The sequence below is a fragment of the Pinus tabuliformis genome, chromosome Q (genome assembly GCF_031772625.1).
Source record: "Pinus tabuliformis cultivar Carrire ecotype Pingquan chromosome Q, CPIR1, whole genome shotgun sequence".
Lineage (NCBI taxonomy): Eukaryota > Viridiplantae > Streptophyta > Pinopsida > Pinales > Pinaceae > Pinus > Pinus tabuliformis.
In genome coordinates this window covers 738,452,077-738,458,076 of record NC_142296.1, presented here as the reverse complement: position 1 = coordinate 738,458,076, position 6,000 = coordinate 738,452,077, and the positions used below count along the sequence as shown (strand labels likewise).

Here is a 6,000-nt window from a genome sequence, read left to right as displayed (position 1 = left end):
TAGACAACAACAGATGGACAAGGTCATGGAGGAGTACGAGGACATCTTCACCTCCCCCGCAGGGGTGCCTCTAGACTATCAAGTCAAGCACTCCATCGATCCTACCCTAGGTGCGTCGTTACCTAATGGACCAATCTATGGGCACTCCATTCTGGAGAACGATGAAATCAATTTAGTTGTTGTTGCAGAAAGGTCACATTCGACCAAGTTCATCTCCTTGTGGGAGCCCGATGATGTTGGTATAGAAGAAGGATGGGACTTGGAGACTCTGTATTGACTATCGGGCACCGAACAAGATCACTGTCCGGAATAGGTACCCGATCCCATAGATTGATGACCTTATAGACCAACTCAAGGGGGAAAAGTATTTCAGCAAGATCGACTTGAAGTCTGGATATCGCCAGGTACCAATCGAACCCTCCAATGTGTGGCAGAATGCCTTCAAAGCTAAGGAGGGCCTTTTCGAAAGGTCGGTTATGCCTTTCAGGTTGACGGATGCTCCTGCAACCTTCATGAGGTTTATGGATGACCTATTATGTCCATTTTCCAACTCATTTGTAGTGGTATACTTGGATGACATCCTGATATTCAGCCAGAGTTGGGAAGAACGCCTCCACCACATCCGATAGGTTCTCCAAACACTCCGGCAACACAAGTTATGTGCCAATTTGGAGAAATTCACTTTTGGCATGACCCAGATTCAATATTTGGGATACATTATTGATGAACCGGGGGTGCATGTGGATCTAGCTAAGATCTAAGTCATTCGGGATTGGCCAGCCCCAACCACTCTGACAGAGCTCCGTGAATTTCTGGGTCTTGCCAATTTTTACTGTAGGTTCGTGTTGGGGTTCTCTCATATCACTTGGCCCTTGAGTCAAGTCACCAAAGGAGGAGAAAAAAAAATAATTCTTTTGATCTGAATCTCAACAGAAGGCATTCATAGAGTTGAAACATCGCCTCTGACTATGCTATTAGGGCAGTCCTTACTCAACAGGGGCATCCAATGGCATATCACAGTGAGACACTTTCAGACACAGTCTGAAAGTATCCCACTTATGAGAAAGAGATGTATTCCATTGTGCAGGTCTACTGACAATGGAAGCATTACATTTTGTGGAAGGAAACGGTCATCCACACAGACCACCGACCCCTTCAGTTCATACAGACGCAAGGGAAGTTGTAGAATGATCACCATCAGAAGTGGTCCACATACCTACAATAGTTCCATTTGAATATCAAGTACAAGAAGGGCAGTAAAAAATAATGTTGCATACTGCCTCAGTTGACCAACGATCATTGTGTTAACTACCATGCTCAACTCTTATGGCAATGAGACTTTTGATTGGCCACTTATCTATAAAAGCGACCCAGAATTCGACCACACATATCATACGCTCTTGGAGGGTCAGAAAGTTCCATATTTTCACCTCCGGGATGCTCTGTTATGCCACTTGGGACACCTTTGTTTTCATTCAAGTGAGTGTGAGAAGATGATTTGGGAAGCGCACTACAATCGGGCTGCTAGGCATTTCTGAGTCGAGAAAATTGTGACAGTGGTGCAGAAGTATTTCTATTGTCTGAATCTTTGACAGGATTTCGGGAAGTACATCAAATCCTGCACTCCCTGTGCCATTGCCAAACCGACCATCAAGAAGCAAGGTCTCTATACTCCATTTCCTACCCCCAGTCGACCTTGGGAATCCATCTCCATGGATTACATGTCAGGCCTTCCTTCTTCTAAGCATGGCAATGACTGTGTTTTTTTGGTCATCGACAGATTCTCAAAGATGGCCATTATGGCGGCTTGCAAGAAGAGTATCACAGTAGAATCCATTGCTAAACTCTTATTTTAATGAGTGTGGGTACACTTTGGGATCCCACAGTATATCATCTCAGATCAGGACAATAAGTTTCTTAGTGCATTTTGGTCCAGTATCTAGTCGATGTTGGACACCAAGCTCACTAAGTCGACAACTTTCCATCCCCAAACTGATAGCCAGATAGAGGTCGTCAACAGGATGATTGTACACATTCTGCGCATGTATAAATCAAAGCATCCCTACACATGGGATGAGAGCCTCCCCTATGTCTAGCACAACTACAACCGGGATCTCCACAGCTCGACTGGCCACAAATGTTTTTAGATGGGCTTGGGATTCCATCCACTATGTCCCATTGATGTGGCCATACCATTTGCAACGACTCAAGCAGATTTGGCTTATGTCCAATCCAAAGCCGACAAGACAAATAACTTCATTAAGAACATCCAACACATCCGCCAACAAGTCCATGACATATTGGACAAAGCCAATGCTAAGTACAAGCAACAACATGATCAGCATTGGGTGCCACACAAGTTCCAAGTGAGCGATAAAGTTTGGCTACATTTGCAAAAGGAGCGCCTCGCTGGGCCCCACCGCAAGTTTTGCCCGCTTCGATATGGGCCATACACCATCACCAAGGCTATGGGAGATAATGATTTTGAGCTCAACATTCCCCCATTCCTTGGCCTACACCTAGTGTTCAATGTGGATCACCTTCGGCCATACTTTCTGTTAGACTCCGTCTTGTATGTCAGTGTGAGACTGATTCTTCTTCAAAACCCTGTTTTGAAGAAGAAATCATTAAATGTGTTTTTTAGAATATGTAATTTGTCAAAATGTTCCAAAGCTCTACATGGCAGCAGTGTTAACAATACTACATTCCAGGAAGCATTCTCACCATCAGGGCTCGCCAGTTCCAGGTCCTCCCGGAGCCATTTCTCAGAAATATGCCCAAGCCTTGAAGGTCGCATTGACCTTCTTTCCTATTCAGAAGGCTGGGAAGCTTCCTAATGATAATCCCATACCATGGAGAGGGAACTCTGCTCTGTCAAATGGTAATGATGTCGGTGCAGACCTTTCTTAAGGAATGTATGATGCTGGGGATCACATCAAATTTGGGTTACCCATGGCTTTTACTGCAACACTTTTGTTAGGGGCAGCCCAGTCTTTCATCAGATGGATCACAGATTATTTGATCAACGCACATCCTTCAAGCAATGTATTGTATGTCCAGGTGGGAAATGCAAGCATTGATCATAAGTGTTGGGAAAGGCCTGAAAATATGAATGAGAAAAGGCCAACTCTAAGGGTAGATGCTTCAAGTCCTGGATCGGATGTAGCAGCAGAGATAACTGCAGCAATGGCATCTGCTTCATTAGTGTTCCGCAATACAGATTCTGCATACTCAGATATATTGATTCGTCATGCACAAGTATTGTTTCAGTTTGCTGACTCTTACCGAGGCTCCTATAGCAAATAGCATACCTTCACTTCAAGCCTTCTACAATTCTACTGGATATAAAGATGAGCTTCTGCGGGCAGCAGCCTGGCTTTATCATGCAACCCACAATGAATCATACTTGAACTACGTCTCAGTAAGGAATGGCTAATTTTGATTAAAGAAATGAGAAACCCCAGATCATTTTGTTAGAGGTCATTTTCTTAAGGAAATTCTTACTAACAGGCTTTTAGAGCAAAGAGCACTGCTCTAAGGTGAAGTTCATTGAATTTGTGGCAAGACATATTGGTGAGATGGAAGGTATACTTTAGAGGCAGAGACAGGGGATTTTCTTGGGAAGCACAGAGGATTTTGGTTTTATACAATTGGGCAGCGTCAAGGTCTTCGATTTCCCGGAGGACCATGGTGCTTTTCCAGAGGATCTTGAAATCCACAATGCTAGATTTCCATTGTCCTTGGTGAATGGTTTGGTGTTAGCGGAATAAATGGCTTCCATATTTTTCATAATAGTAGCATTTCTATGCACTATTATAGCGATTTCATTGGCAATATGGCATATTTTCAGACATCTCTTGAACTACACAGAGCCAACATATCAACGATATATTGTTCGCATTGTCTTCATGGTGCTGGTATATGCGACAATGTCATTCATGTCTCTGGTGATGGGCGATAATTTTCTTTCTCTATGTCTAATATGGGTGGATGGTCCTGGTGCTGTAGTCACAAGTTTAAGTGGCCAAGTATTGAAGTCATCATAGAATCTGATGACATGTTGTATTCCTCCTATTTCTCTTGATGGGCGTTTCATTCGACGTTGTAAGCAGGGTGCATTGCAGTTTGTCATTCTGAAGCCCGTACTTGTTGCAATTACATTTATTTTGTATGCAAAAGGAAAGTACGAGGATGGAAATTTCAGTGCCAAGCAAGCCTACCTATATGTGACTATCATTTACACTATATCATACTCTTTGGCATCGTATGCATTGCTTTTATTTTATGTGGCCTGCAGAGATCTGCTTCGGCCATTCGATCCAGTTCCAAAGTTTGTAATCATCAAATCTGTTGGCAGGGAGTGCTAGTTTTTCTTGCAGCAAAGTCTGGCACGATTAAAAGTGCAGAAGATGCTGCTGATATTTAGAACTTTGTCTCGAGATGGCTATTGCTGCGGTGGGACATTTGTATGCATTCCCTTATAAAGTGTATGCTGAAGCAAACATAGGTGCATCTAGTGGTTTAACTAGGAGCCTTGGCCATGCTTTGAAGTTCAATGATTTTTACCATGACACAGTACATCAGTTTGCCCCAACGTATCATGATTATATCCTTTACAACAATGAAGGTGAAGAAGGGACTTGCAGCAGAACAATATGTAGCTTTTTACAAGGGAAATAGTTGTTTAGGATCGGGGATTATTATTGATTCTTGGGGAGATCATAATTTCCCAGTTTACTCTAAGGCTTTTGAGATCGCAAGAATAAAAGACAAATCTGAAACTAACTGAGCCAATTAACACCTTTACTGCTATGTGGACCTGCGTTGAAAGTTCAATGCCAGAAGCCCCTCATCGTCAATCTAACTACTCCTATTATGCTTCCGAGGAGCACGAGCAGATGCAGAACTTACAGGAGGTGTTATCTAAAGTCAGAAAAGGAAAGAGCTCACCAAGTGATGACAGCTTTGTTCGTGTGGGTCACAAACTTTTGGAGAAGATTTGTGCTAGGGGGCTGTCGCTTTGTCATTGTGTTCACGATGTTGTTTCTAGCAGCCATGGAAATGAGGTGAAAACCAAAAGCAGTCAGTCATCAACAGGAAAAGAGTGACATATTGCATACAATCGGATTATGTATGAAGATGAGGTGCATGATGTATTGTATCACGGGATGCCCTCTCCTTTGTCACCTTTAGAAAATTTCGATTTGATCTTTGGAATTTTCTCCGTTTTCTTTATTATTTTCTTTTCTGGTTCGACTTAAGTGCAATTAGAAAATAGTATACATGGACATTGCGCTTTAATGGTATTGGAAAGGAAGCATTTTTGGCCATGAATGCAAGCAAAATGAAACGCTTCTAGAGATATGACACTTATCAAAAGCCAAAATAAACAGAGACATCTGTCATAAGCAGAGATATAGGAACGAATTTGCCTATTTTGATCCTCAGTCCTGATTCTATGGGATCTGCGCTCCAGTTTTGCCTCTTAATTAGCCAATCATCAGAAGATTTAGAGGAACGTTGTTCTATTTGTAGAATAGATGAAATGTTTTTTTTTATTTTTGTAATTTCAGTTTAAACAGCGCCCCTGTTTTGGGTCGATCTGTTTTCTACAGACAGTCTTATTTATTATTGTAAATTCTTTGTAAAGAAGAGAGGGGGAGAATTCTGAGAGTTGGTGGAGGAGAGAGAACAGAGCTTTCATTGTACAGATTTTGACAGAGATTTTAATTAAAAAATGCAGCTCTGACCCCTGAGATTCCTGTGGTATGAAATTTAACATTTGTGTCCTCTTTTGTTTCATATGTAGCTTTTTATGTGTTCATGTCATTTCATGATCGTTTCCATTTGAAAAAATGAAGTGTTAAGGTAGAATTCATAATTTATATGCTCTGCCTTTAAGTTTGTTCATATTTAATGTTTTCTTCTGTTTGACAAGGATTCATCCTCTATGCCCTTGTCAGCTCCTCAGCAGTCTTGCCATTCCATTTAATCTCAATT

At 41.9% G+C, this 6,000-nt stretch overlaps 2 pseudogenes; both read left to right on the top strand.

Annotated features, from left to right (window-relative positions):
* Positions 1 to 2,679: 2,679 nt before the first annotated feature.
* Positions 2,680 to 3,436, top strand: LOC149221655 (endoglucanase 10 pseudogene; annotated as a pseudogene).
* Positions 3,437 to 3,770: 334 nt separating this feature from the next.
* Positions 3,771 to 6,000, top strand: part of LOC149221654 (uncharacterized) — a 45,252-nt pseudogene continuing 43,022 nt past the window's right edge.